At 42.0% G+C, this 13,671-nt stretch overlaps 1 protein-coding gene across 2 annotated transcripts in view; it reads right to left on the reverse strand.

Moving 5' to 3' along the window:
* osbpl5 (oxysterol binding protein-like 5) overlaps positions 1-13,395 on the reverse strand; it is a 153,023-nt gene extending 139,628 nt beyond the window's left edge. The window contains exon 1 of one of the 2 annotated variants that reach the window (XM_014123857.2): positions 13,112-13,395. The gene's annotated coding sequence lies outside the window, so the exon portion shown is untranslated. The remainder of the gene's footprint in view (positions 1-13,111) is intronic. The other variant, XM_014123859.2, reaches the window with a different exon arrangement.
* Between the last annotated feature and the right edge of the window lie 276 nt (positions 13,396-13,671).

Consider the following 13,671-nt stretch of genomic DNA (forward strand, 5'->3'; position numbering starts at 1 on the left):
ATTTCGCGCCACGCCTTATCATTGGATATTGGAGTGGTGTTCCGCTAGCGGAACGTCTAGATGTAATGGTCAAACGTCATTTCGGGTAGCCTTCCACAAGCTTCCCACAATAAGTTGGGTGAATTTTGGCCCATTCCTCCTGACAGAGCTGGTGTAACTGAGTCAGGTTTGTAGGCCTCCTTGCTCACACACGCTTCTTCAGTTCTGCCCACAATTTTTTTTATGGGATTGAGGTCAGGGCTTGTGATAGCCACTCCAATACCTTGACTTTGTTGTCCTTAAGCCATTTTCCCACAACTTTGGAAGTATGCTTGGGGTCATTGTCCATTTGGAAGACCCATTTTCAACCAAACTTTAACTTCCTGACTGATGTCTATAGATTTCACTTCAACATATCCACAATTTCCCTTCCTCATGATGCCATCTATTTTGTGAAGTGCACCAGTCCCTCCCGCAGCAAAGCACTCCCATAACATGATGCTGCCACCCCCGTGCTTCACGGTTGGGATGGTGTTCTTCGGCTTGCAAGCGTCCCCCTTTTTCCTCCGAACATAACGATGGTCATTATGGCCAAACAGTTCTATTTTTGTTTCATCAGACCAGAGGACATTTCTCCAAAAAGTACAATCTTTGTCCCCATGTGCAGTTGCAAACCGTAGTCTGGCTTTATGGCAGTTTTGGAGCAGTGGCTTCTTCCTTGCTGAGCGTCCTTTCAGGTTATGTCGATATAGGACTCGTTTTACTGTGGCTATAGATACTTTTGTACCTGTTTCCTCCAGCATCTTCACAAGGTCCTTTGCTGTTTTTCTGGGATTGATTTGCACTTTTCACACCAAAGTACGTTCATCTCTAGGAGACAGAACGCGTCTCCTTCCTGAGCGGTATGACGGCTGCGTGGTCCCATGGTGTTTACACTTGCTTACTATTGTTTGTACAGATGAACGTGGTACCTTCAGGCGTTTGGAAATTGTTCCCAAGGATAAACCAGACTTGTGGAGGTCTACAATTTTTTCTGAGGTCTTGGCTGATTTTGTTTGATTTTCCCATGATGTCAAGCAAAGAGGCACTGAGTTTGAAGGTAGGCCTTGAAATACATCCACAGGTACACCTCCAATTGACTCAAATGATGTCAATTAGCGTATCAGAAGCTTCTAAAGCCATAACATCAAGGCACAGTCAACTTAGTGCATGTAAACTTCTGACCCACTGGAATTGTGATACAGTGAATTATAAATGAAATAATCTGTCTGTAAACAATTGTTGGAAAAATTACTTGTGTCATGCACAAAGTAGATGTCTTTCCTGACTTGCCAAAACTATAGTTTGTTAACAAGAAATGTGTAGTGGTTGAAAAATGAGTTTTAATGACTCCAGCCTAAGTATATGTAAACTTCCAACTTCAACTGTACACTACAGAAACACTGCTAACCAAAACAATGCGTGTGCACTTGAATTAAACAGCTACACTCAAATCTAAATGTCTTCGACTTTTCTCAGACCTCCAAAGTGGTCCCCTGATGTGGTTTAAGCATTGCTGTGGATTTAGAATGGTTTCTATTTTGTAAAAATTGCGATGTTTTTAATAAATTAACATCCCAGTCTGTCTCGACGCTTTCTTTTTCTGCCCTGTTATTGTTTTGGTATCAAGTGTCACTATATTAAACCTGGTATCGATGTCCAAATGCTGGTAGTGTGAGACAACACTACTCTCTACTACTCAGAAAATAATACAAATAGGCTACCTTCAGATTGCTCAATGTGGAAAAACAGTGGACAAACCATGACAGAATTGGCCTAAAACCTTGACTCTTTCATAATCACTTTCATAATATTCCCTGACACTTCCCACCAATGCTTAAAATCTGTAAATGGTGACAGTGTGTCAAATGACGACAACGACCCATTTCCCTCCACATATATCCGCTCAAACACAAACTGGCAAAACTGCTAAACCAAGAGATTAGTACAGCATACAACATGTTGCCAAGAGAGAGAACAGGCAACGCATGGTCTGGAGAAATGACATGGTCACTAAAAGGACAGGCCTACATGCACCGGATGAGGTGCTCGAATAGAACCAAATATTGCAGTGAACCAGGTACTGGCATTTCAGCTAAACATTCTCACATGATTTAAATTAATGAATATTTAACCTATTGTAAAAATAAAAGGTGTCTATCTTTGTAAAGTTGAAAGCCATTGAGGGTTAAATCCAGCTGGAATGCCAAGCTTCTGAGGTTTGAGTGAAAAGGTTGGGAGATATCGATTTCAGAAACACCACCGTGAGAAAGTTATTCTCCTCCACCCCTTTCCTCTCCTCCTATAAAAGCACCACAATATGAGTCATAATACCCATAAAACCTAGCGGTCAAACAGGGAAATGGTTCCAATCATTCTACACCATTCATTTTTCACCTTAGGGGATTTTAGAAACACTTGTTTCGTGTACACTCACCCTGGCGTGCCATTTTGATAACCGTGTAACTCTCTCTAGGACAAGGTATAATTATCAATATAGTCGGCTGTATTTACCCACAAAATACTGATGAATCGAGGCAAAGGTAAGCATCTCTGGATTAATTAACGTTAGCAAAATGTAGTAATTAACAAATTGTCTACATTTATTTAAATGGACAATTCAGTGAAGTGTCTTGGGCAAGTTTTAAGACACTATACCTGTTAGCAAAGGTGCCAGCTAGAGATGACGTGCAGGTGCTTGCAGAGATTTGTAGTTTTGCATGATGTCTACTTTGATGATAAGTAGCATTTTCAAATCAGAGTAAATAGAGCCAAATATATTGGTAAAAGTCACCTTGTCCAAGAGAGTTCCAGTGCATTCGAGAAGTATTCAGACCCACTGACTTTTCCCACATTGTTGCGTTACAGCCTTATTCTAAAATTGACAAAAACAAAAAATGTTTTCCTCCAATTGATTGGACATGATTTAGAAAGACACATACATGTCTATATAAGGCCCCACAGTTGACAATGCATGTCAGAGCAAAAACCAAGCCATGAGGTCGAAGGAATAATCCATAGAGCTCCGAGACAGGATTGTGTCGAGGTACAAATCTGGGGAAGGGTACCAAAAAAATGTCTTCAGCATTGAAGGTCTCCAAGAACACAGTGGCCTCCATCATTCTTAAATGGAAGAAGTTTGGAACCACCAAGACTCTTCCTAGAGCTGGCTGCCTGACCAAACTGAGCAATCGGGGGAGAAGGGCCTTGGTCAGGGAGGTAACCAAGAACACAATGGTCACTGACAGAGCTCCAGAGTTCCTCTATAGAGATGGGAGAACCTTCCAGAAGGACAACCATTTCTGCAGAACTCCACCGATCAGGCATTCATGGTAGAGTGGCCAGACGGAAGCCACTCCTCAGTAAAAGGCACATGAAAGCCCACTTGAAGTTAGCCAAAAGGCACCGAAAGCATCTCAGAACATGAGAAACAAGATTCTCTGATTTGATGATACCAAGATTGAACTCTTCGGCCTGAATGGAAAGCATCACATATGGAACAAACCTGGCACCATCCCTAAGGTGAAGCATGGTGGTGGCAGCATCATGCTGTGGGGATGTTTTTCAGCGGCAGGGACTCAAATCAAATTGTATTTGTCACATGTGCCGAACAGGTGTAGGCCTTACAGTCAAATGCTTACTTACTTACAAGCCCTTACCCAACAATGCTTTAAGAAGTAAAAAAAAAATTAAAATCAAAGTAAGAAATAATTAAACAGCAGCAGTAAAATAAACAATAGCAAGACTATATACAGGGGGTACCGATACAAAGTCAATTTGTGGGGGCACTGGTTAGGCAAGGTAATATGTACATTCAGGTAGAACTAAAGTGACTGTGAATAGATAATGAACAGACCAGCAGCAGCGTAAAAGAGGGGTCTTGGTAGCCCTTTGATTAGATGTTCAGGAGTCTTATGGCTTGGGGGGGTAGAAGCTGACAAGAAGCCTTCTGCAGTGCCTTGCGGTAGGAGGCAGAGAAGTTGCCATACCAGGCAGTGATGCAACCAGCCAGGATGCTCTCGATGGTGCAGCTGTAGAACCTTTTGAGGATCTGAGGACCCATGCCAAATCTTTTCAGTCTCCTGAGGGGGAATAGGCTTTGACGTGCCCTATTCACGACTGTCTTGGTGTGCTTGGACCATGATAGTTTGTTGGTGATGTGGACACCAAAGAACTTGAAGCTCTCAACCTGCTCCACTGTAGCCCAATCGATGAGAATGGGGGCGCGCTCTGTCCTTTTCCTGTAGTCCACAATCATCTCCTTTGTCTTGATCACGTTGAGGGAGAGGTTGTTGTCCTGGCGCCACACGACCAGGTCTCTGATCTCCTCCCTATAGGCCGTCTCATTGTCGGTGTTCAGGTCCACTACTGTTGTGTCATCGGCAAACTAGATGGTGTTGGAGTCGTGCCTGGCCATGCAGTCAAGATGAACAGGGAGTACAGGAGGGGACTGAGCACACACCCCTGAAGGGCCCCCGTGTTGGGGATCAGCGTGGAGGATGTGTTGTTACCTACCCTTACCAACTGGGGGCACTATGGTGTTGAACACTGAGCTGTGGTCAATAAATGGCATTCTCACATAGGTGTTCCTTTTGTCCAGGTGGGAAAGGGCTAGAGGTAGACCGATTATGATTTTTCAACGCCGATACCAATTATTGGGGGACCAAAAAAGCAGATGCATCGGACGATTATTTTTCTTCTTTTTTTATAATGACGACAATTACAACAATACTGAATGAACACTTATTTTAACTTAATATAATACATCAATAAAATCTATTTAGCCTTAAATAAATAATGAAACATGTTCAATTTGGTTTAAATAATGCAAAACAAAGTGTTGGAGAAGAAAGTAAAAGTGCAATATGTGCCATGTAAGAAAGCTAATGTTTAAGTGCCTTGCTCAGAACATGGGAACATATGAAAGCTAGTGGTTCCTTTTAACATGAGTCTTCAATATTCCCAGGTAAGAAGTTTTAGGTTGTAGTTATTATAGGAATTATATGACTATTTCTCTCTATATATGATTTGTATTTCATATACCTTTGACTATTGGATGTTCTTATAGGCACTTTAGTATTGCCAGTGTAACAGTATAGCTTCCGTCCCTCTCCTCGCTCCTACCTGGGCTCAAACCAGGAACACATCGACAACAGCCACCCTCGAAGCAGCGTTACCCATGCAGAGGAAGGGGAAAAAAACTACTCCAAGTCTCAGGGCGAGTGACGTTTGAAACGCTATTAGCGTGCACCGGCTAACTAGCTAGCCATTTCACATAGGTTACACCAGACTAATCTTGGGAGTTGATAGGCTTGAAGGGGTGGGTATAATTTGTGGAACGTTCCAACAGGAATCTGTTCCAAAAAACGTAAAGTAAAAGGTTGCCAACCAACAACGCATACAAAGTAGCAACGCATACAAACTTAGCTAACTAGCTGCCGAATAGGCATCAACTCACCACGTAGCTTATTCTTAACGTTTGTCCATAGGCAAACAGACATGTGAGGACAAACATTTTTTGGAATAAACGTGATGAGTGAAAAACGCTATGAAATAGACCACTCCCTACCCGGTATCTTATTCTGCCGCTATACAACTTTGTATGCGTTGTTTTTTGGAAACCTTGTTATTTATGAAGTTTTTGGAATAGATTCCCGTTGGAACGTTCCACAAATTATACCCACCCAGGTCGAAGTCATAAACAGCGCAATGCTTGAAGCACAGCGAAGGGCTGTTTGAATGAATGCTTACGAGCCTGCTGCTGCCTACCACCGCTCAGTCAGACTATTCTATCAAATCATAGACTTAATTATAATATAACAAACACACAGAAATACGAGCCTTGGGTCATTAATATGGTCGAATCCGGAAACGATCATCTCGAAAATAAAAGTTTTTTTTTTTCAGTGACATACGGAACCGTTCCGTATTTTATCTAACGGGTGCCTAAGTCAAAATATTCCTGTTAGGCATTGATGTTTATGGTTAGGTACATTGGTGCAACGACAGTACTTTTTTCGCAAATGCGCTTGTTAAAATCAACACCCGTTTGTCGAAGTAGGCTGTGATTCAATGAAAATTAACAGGCACCGCATCGATTATATGCAATGCAGGACACGTTAGATAAACTAGTAATATCATCAACCATGTGTAGTTAACTAGTGATTATGTTAAGATTGATAGTTTTTTTATAAATCTAATGCTAGCTAGCAACTTACCTTTGCTTCTTGCTGCCCTCGCGTAACAGGTAGTCAGCCTGTTAATCCTTGTGGAGTGCAATGTAAGGCAGGTGGTTAGAGCGTTGGACTGGTAACCGAAGGTTGCAAAAACAAATCCCCCCTGAACAAGGGTTAGGGTTAGGGTTAACCCTAACCCCCGTTTCTAGGCCGTCATTGTACATAAGAATGTGTTCTTAATCTGACTTGACTAGTTAAATAAAGGTGTAAAAAAGTATTCTTTTTTTATATACATTTTTTTTTTAAATAGGCAAATCGGTGGCCAAAAATACCGATTACCGATTGTTATGAAAACTTGAAATCGGCCCAACTTGAAATCGGCCCTAATTAAAATCGGCCATTCCAATTAATCGGTCGACCTCTAGAAAGGGCAGTGTTGCGTGCAATAGAGATTGCATCATCTGTGGATCTGTTGGGGCGGTACGCAAATTGGAGTGGGTCTAGAGTTTCTGGGATAATGGTGTTGATGTGAGCCATGACCAGCCTTTCAAAGCACTTCATGGCTACAGATGTGAGTGCTAGGGGGAGGTAGTCATTTAGACGGTTTACCTTGGCGTTCTTGGGCACAGGGACCATGGTGGTTTGCTTGAAACATGTATTACACACACGGTCAGGGACAGGTTGAAGACACTTGCCTGCGCATGCTCCAAGTATGTGTCTTGGTAATCAGTCTTGTGAATGTTGACCTATTTAAAAAAAGGTCTTAGACACACCGGCTACAGAGAGCGTGATCATACAGTCATCTGGAACGGCAGGTGTCCTCACGCATGGTTCAGTGTTCCTTGCCTCAAGGCGAGCATAGAAGGCATTGATCTCGTCTGGTAGGCATGCGCCTCTGGGCAGATTTCAGAAGGGTTTACCTTTGTAATCCGCGATAGTTTGCAAGCCCTGCCACATCCGATGAGCATCAGAGCCATTGTAGTAGGACTCAATCTTAGTTCTGTATTGACGCTTTGCCAGTTTGATGGTTCATCGGAGGTCATAGCTGGATTTCTTATAAGCTTCCGGGTTAGAGTCCCGCTCCTTGATTGCGGCAGCTCTAGCCTTTAGCTCAGTGAGGATGTTGCCTGTAATTCATGGCTTCTGGTTGGGATATGTACGTACGGTCACTGCTTCATCAATGCACTTATTAATGAAGCCGGTGAATGATGTGGTAAACTCCTCAATGTCATGGGATGAATCCCAGAACATATTCCAGTCTGTGATAGCAAAACAGTCATGTAGCTTAGCATCTGCTTCATTGGGCCATTTCTCTTTTGAGCATGTCATAGGTACTTCCTGTTTGAGATTTCGCTTGTAAGCAAATCATGAGGATATAGTTATGATCAGATTTGCGAGGGAGAGCTTTGTATGCGTTCCACAGCAGAACCAACGAGAGCATACTGTCGGGCTGCATCACAGCCTGGTACGGCAACTACACCCCCGCGGACCGCAAGGCTCTTCAAAGGGAGATGCATGCAGCTGAACACCCCATCTACAACAAGTGTCGCAGGAAGGACAAAAAGATCATCAGGGACCCCCTTCCACCCAAGCCATGCCCTGTTCTCCCCGCTGCAATCACTCAGACTCGGGCAGTACAGGAGCATCATGGCAAAAACTGAGACTGGCCAGCAGCTTCTACCCACAGACCACCAGGCTGCTGAATAGCCACCACTAATCAAATCAAAGTGTATTTGTCACAATACAACAGGTATTTCACCTTACAGTCAAATGCTAACTAACAAGCCCTTAACACATTTTTCTTAACTTCTATGGGCTAGGTGGGACGCTTGCGTCCCACCTACTCAACAGCCAGTTGAATCCTGTGGCGCGTTATTCAAATCCTTAGATATGCTATTGCTTCAATTTTTCAAAAATATGACTATTTTACACCATTTTAAAGATAAGACTCTCGTTAATATAACCACACTGTCCGATTTCAAAAAGGCTTTACAACGAAAGCAAAACATTAGATTATGTCAGCAGAGTACCCAGCCAGAAATAATCAGACACCCATTTTTCAAGCTAGCATATAATGTCACATAAACCCAAACCACAGCTAAATGTAGCACTAACCTTTCATGATCTTCATCAGATGACAACCCTAGGACATTATGTTATACAATACATGCATGTTTTGTTCAATCAAGTTCATATTTATATCAAAAACCAGCTTTTTACATTAGCATGTGACGTTCAGAACTAGCATACCCACCGAAACTTCCGGTGAATTTACTAAATTACTCACGATAAACGTTCACAAAAAACATAACAATTATTTTAAGAACTATAGATACAGAACTCCTTTATGCAATCGCTATGTCCGATTTTAAAATAGCTTTTCGGTGAAAGCACATTTTGCAATATTCTGAGTAGATAGCCCATCCATCATGGCTAGCTATTTTGACACCCACCAAGTTTGGCACTCACCAAACTCAGATTTACTATAAGAAAAATTTGATTACCTTTGCTGTTCTTCGTCAGAATACACTCCCAGGACTTCTACTTCAACAACAAATGTTGGTTTGGTTCCAAATAATCCATAGTTGTATCCAAATAGCTGCGTTTGTTCTTGCGTTCAAGACACCATTCGAAGGGTAACGCGCCGGCGCGTATCGTGACAAAACATTTCAAAATAGTCCATTACTGTACTTCGAAGCATGTCAAACGCTGTTTAAAATCAATTGTTATGCGATTTGTCTCGTAAAATAGCGATAATATTCCGACCGGGCGACGTTGTTTTCGTTCAAAGACTGAAAATGTAAAATGGACTCTTCACGTGCAAGCGCACACCCGTTTCATTGTTCTCAGATCGACCACTATCCAAATGCGCTACTGTTTTTCAGCCAGGGACTGCAGAGTCATCACTGCAGAGTCATCATTCAACGTTCTGGCGCCTTCTGAGAGCCTATGGGCCTATGGGCTCTCTGAGAGCCTATGGGAGTCTTAGAAAATGTCACGTTACAGCAGAGATCCTCTGTTTTCGATAAAGAGGATATAGAAGGCCAAGAAATGGTCAGAGAGGGCACTTCCTGTTTAGAATCTTCTCAGGTTTTGGCCTGCCATATGAGTTCTGTTATACTCACAGACACCATTCAACAGAGTCAGGAAGCTTGGCCCCAGTGATGTACTGGGAAGTACACCCCAGTCTGAGGTCCTGATCGCTCTGTAGCAGGTTTTCATCAAGGATCTCTCTTAGAGGTCGACCGATTAATCGGAATGGCAGATTAATTAGGGCCGATTTCAGGTTCTCAAACCATTTTTTTTACAGCTTTATTTACCTAGGCAAGTCAGATTAAGAACACATTCTTATTTTCAATGACGGCCTAGGAACGGGGGTTAACTGCCTTGTTCAGGGGGGATTCGTTTTTGCAACCTTCTGGTTACTAGTCCAACGCTCTAACCGCCTGCCTTACATTGCACTCCACGAGGAGCCTGCATGGCAGGCTGACTACCTGTTACGCGAGGGCAGCAAGAAGCCAAGGTAAGTTGCTAGCTAGCATTAAACTTATCTTATAAAAAACTAATCAATCTTAACATAATCACAAGTTAACTACACATGGTTGATGATATTACTAGTTTATCTAGCGTGTCCTGCGTTGCATATAATCGATGCGGTGCCTGTTAATTTTCATTGAATCACAGCCTACTTCGACAAACGGGTGATTTAACAAGCGCATTTGCGAAAAAAGCACTGTTGTTGCACCAATGAATCTAACCATAAACATCAATGCCTTTCTTTAAAATCAATACACAAGTATATATTTTTAAACCTGCATATTTAGTTAATATTGCCTGCTAACATGAAATTGTGTCACTGCTGTTGCGTTCATTGCCTGGCTTGTTGCTAACTAATTTGCCAGAATTTTACGTAATTATGACATACCATTGAAGGTTGTGCAACGTAACAGGAATGTTTAGACTTAGGGATGCCACCCGTTACATAAAATACGGACCGGTTCCGTATTTCACTGAAAGAAAAAAAAAACGTTTTGTTTTCGAGATGATAGTTTCCGGATTTGACCATATTAATGGCCTAAGGTTCGTATTTCTGTGTGTTTATTATTTTATAATTACGTCTATGATTTGATAGAGCAGTCTGACTGAACGGTGGTAGGCACCAGCAGGTTCGTAAGCATTCATTCAAACAGCACTTCACTGCGTTTTGCCAGCAGCTTTCGCAATGCATTGCGCTGTTTATGACTTCAAGCCTGTCAACTCCCAAGATTAGGCTGGTGTAACCTAGGTGAAATGGCTAGCAGCTTAGCGGGTGCGCGCTAATAGTGTTTCAAACGTCACTCGCTCTGAGACTTGGAGTAGTTTTTTCCCTTGCAATGCATGGGTAATGCTGCTTCGAGGGTGGCTGTTGTCGATGTGTTCCTGGTCTGAGCCCAGGTAGGAGCAAGGAGAGGGACGGAAGCTATACTGTTACACTGGCAATACTAAAGTGCCTATAAGAACATCCAATAGTCAAAGGTATATGAAATACAAATCGTATAGAGAGAAATAGTCCTATAATTCCTATAATAACTACAACCTAAAACTTCTTACCTGGGAATATTGAAGACTCATGTGAAAAGGAACCACCAGCTTTCATATGTTCCCATGTTCTGAGCAAGGCACTTAAACGTTAGCTTTTTTACATGGCACATATTGCACTTTTACTTTTTCTTCTCCAACACTTTGTTTTTGCATTATTTAAACCAAATATAACATGTTTCATTATTTATTTGAGGCTAAATTGATTTTATTGATGTATTATTTTAAGTTAAAATGAGTGTTCATTCAGTATTGTTGTAATTGTCATTATTCCAAATACATTTCTAAAAATCGTCCGATTAATCGGTATCGGCGTTGATAAATCATAAAATCGGTCAACCTCTCATCTCTCTGTACTTTGCTCTATTCATCTTTCCTTCGATCTTGACTAGTCTCCCAGTCCCTGCAGCTGAAAAACATCCCCACAGCATGACGCTGCCACCAAGTTTCACAATAGGGATGGTGCCAGATTTCCTACAGATGTGATGCTTGGCATTTAGGCCAAAGAGTTCAAACCTAGTTTCATCAGACCAGAGAATCTAGTTTCTCATAGTCTAAGAGGCCTTACGTGCCTTTTGGCAAACTCCAAGCGGGCTGTCATGTGCCTTTTACTGAGGAGTGTCTTTTACTTCCATCTGGCCACTCTACCATAAAGTCCTGATTGGCAGAGGGCTGCAGAGATGGTTGTCCTTCTGGAAGGTTCTCTCATCTCCACAGAGGAACTCTATAGCTCTGTCATAGTAAACATCGGGTTCTTGGTCACCTCCCTGACTAAGGCCCTTCTCAGTTTGGCCAGGGGGACAGCTCTAGGAAGAGTCTTGGTGGTTCCAAACTTCTTTAATTTAAGAACAATGGAGGCCAATATGTTCTTGGGAGACCTTCAATGCTGGAGGACTGTTTTGGTACACTTCCCCAGATCTGTGCCTTGACACAATCCTGTCGCGGAGCTCTACGGACAATTCCTTTGACCTCAAGGCTTAGTTTTTGCTCTGACATGCACTGTCAACTGTGGGACATTATATAGACAGGTGTGTGCCTTTCCAAATTATGCCCAATCAATTTAATTTACCACAGGTGAACTCCAATCAAGTTGTAGAAACATCTCAAGGATGATCAATGGAAACAGGATGAACCTGAGCTCAATTTTGAGTCTCATAGCAAATGGTCTGAATATTTATGCAAATAAGGTATGTTTCTAATTCGTTGTCCACTAATCTGTTTTCACTTTGTCATTATTGGATATTGTGTGTAAATTGATGAGGAATGCATTGTTTATATCCGTTTTGACCCTTATTCTAAAAGTAACAAAATGTGATAAGTCAAGGGGGTCTGAATACTTCGATAGAATTGAATTCTACAGTACTTAAAAAATGTTAAGGACAAAATTACATGTATTTAATTCCATGTATTTTTGTTGTAGTGGGGACAGTAACATTAGTTCTCACAAAATAAATTACACAACCCCTGTAGCCAGCTAGCATTTATTTTGACTTGAATCCCCATGTAGCTAATTTAGTTAACTAGCTAATATCTTCAATATACAGTTAGCTGCAAACATAACGGAAACGCCTGAGGAAATAAGGGGGACAAAGTATATTGAAAGCAGGTGCTTCCACACAGGTGTGGATCCTACGTGTATTAAGCAATTAACCATTCCATCATGCTAAGGGTCATGTATAAAAATGCTGGGCATGCCATATTTTGGCTACCATAGTTCTGCCCCTATAGGATGACAATGCCCCCGTCCACAGGTCACTGACTGGTTTGATGAACATGAACGACGTAAACCATATACCATGGCCGTCTCGGTCACCTGATCTCAACCCAATTGAACACTTGTGAAGATTCTGGAACAAGAGCTGAGACAGCATTTTCTAACACCATCACATCAACAAATCACCAATTAAGGAATGTATCGGATCCCTCCAATAGAGATTCAGACACTTGTATAATCTATTCCAAGGTGCCTTGAAGCTGTTCTGGCTCGTGGTGGCCCAACACCCTATTTAAGACACGTTATGTTGGTGTTTCCTTTATTTTGGCAGCTACTTGTAAATCTGCTGTTAACAATGTTAGCTAGCTACTTAGCTAGCTACGTTAGCGTAACTAAGATGTTAGCTAGTTTAACGTTAACTACCTAGCTAACGTTACATGTTGAAACTATTTCAGCACCCTTTGAAGTGCCGTGGACCTTAGATATATAGCTACTCCCTTAAAAATGTGGCGTAACCTTAGCTTGATAAGCTAGCAAATGTAACAGCTAGCTACTGGGAGAAAAACGACATGTGCTGCAAATGTTGATTTTTCTGAAATAAACATCGTAAAGAAACGAGCCATACCTGTTACGCCACCGATCACGCAATTCGATTTCTCACACTTGGCATTCAAAGTCGGATACCGGTACACCAGCACGACTTCTCATCGCATTTTCCTGTATGTTGATATGACTGCAATGGCAGAGAGAAGTGGTTCATGGGTTAGTTCAGTTCACTTCAACGTTTGCTACGTTACGTGACGGTTTGTACTGAACGACAAGTTTCCCAAAAAGGTGCGCACCGTTCTTCAACAACCTTTGAGGTATGTTACTTCGCTCCGGTTTGGTGGGTGTGGCCTGATCATCAATATGGGTGTGACCGGTTCATCTCGATTTCATTTTTGTTACGTTGTGGAACGATGTGCCGAACTACACGTTTCGCCAAAACGTTCTTATTGTATGTTCTTGAACATACTGTTATTTTTATTATTTACTTAGCTAAGCCAGTCAGTTAGGAACAATACCGCTTCCGTTGAGTTAAAAGTTGCACACTGTTTTGTCGTCCTGAACGCAACCCTGTTCAGTTCAACGTTTGCTACGTTGCGTGACGACTTGCATTGAACGATACGTCCCCTTTATGGAGGA

The sequence above is a fragment of the Salmo salar genome, chromosome ssa10, assembly GCF_905237065.1.
Source record: "Salmo salar chromosome ssa10, Ssal_v3.1, whole genome shotgun sequence".
Lineage (NCBI taxonomy): Eukaryota > Metazoa > Chordata > Actinopteri > Salmoniformes > Salmonidae > Salmo > Salmo salar.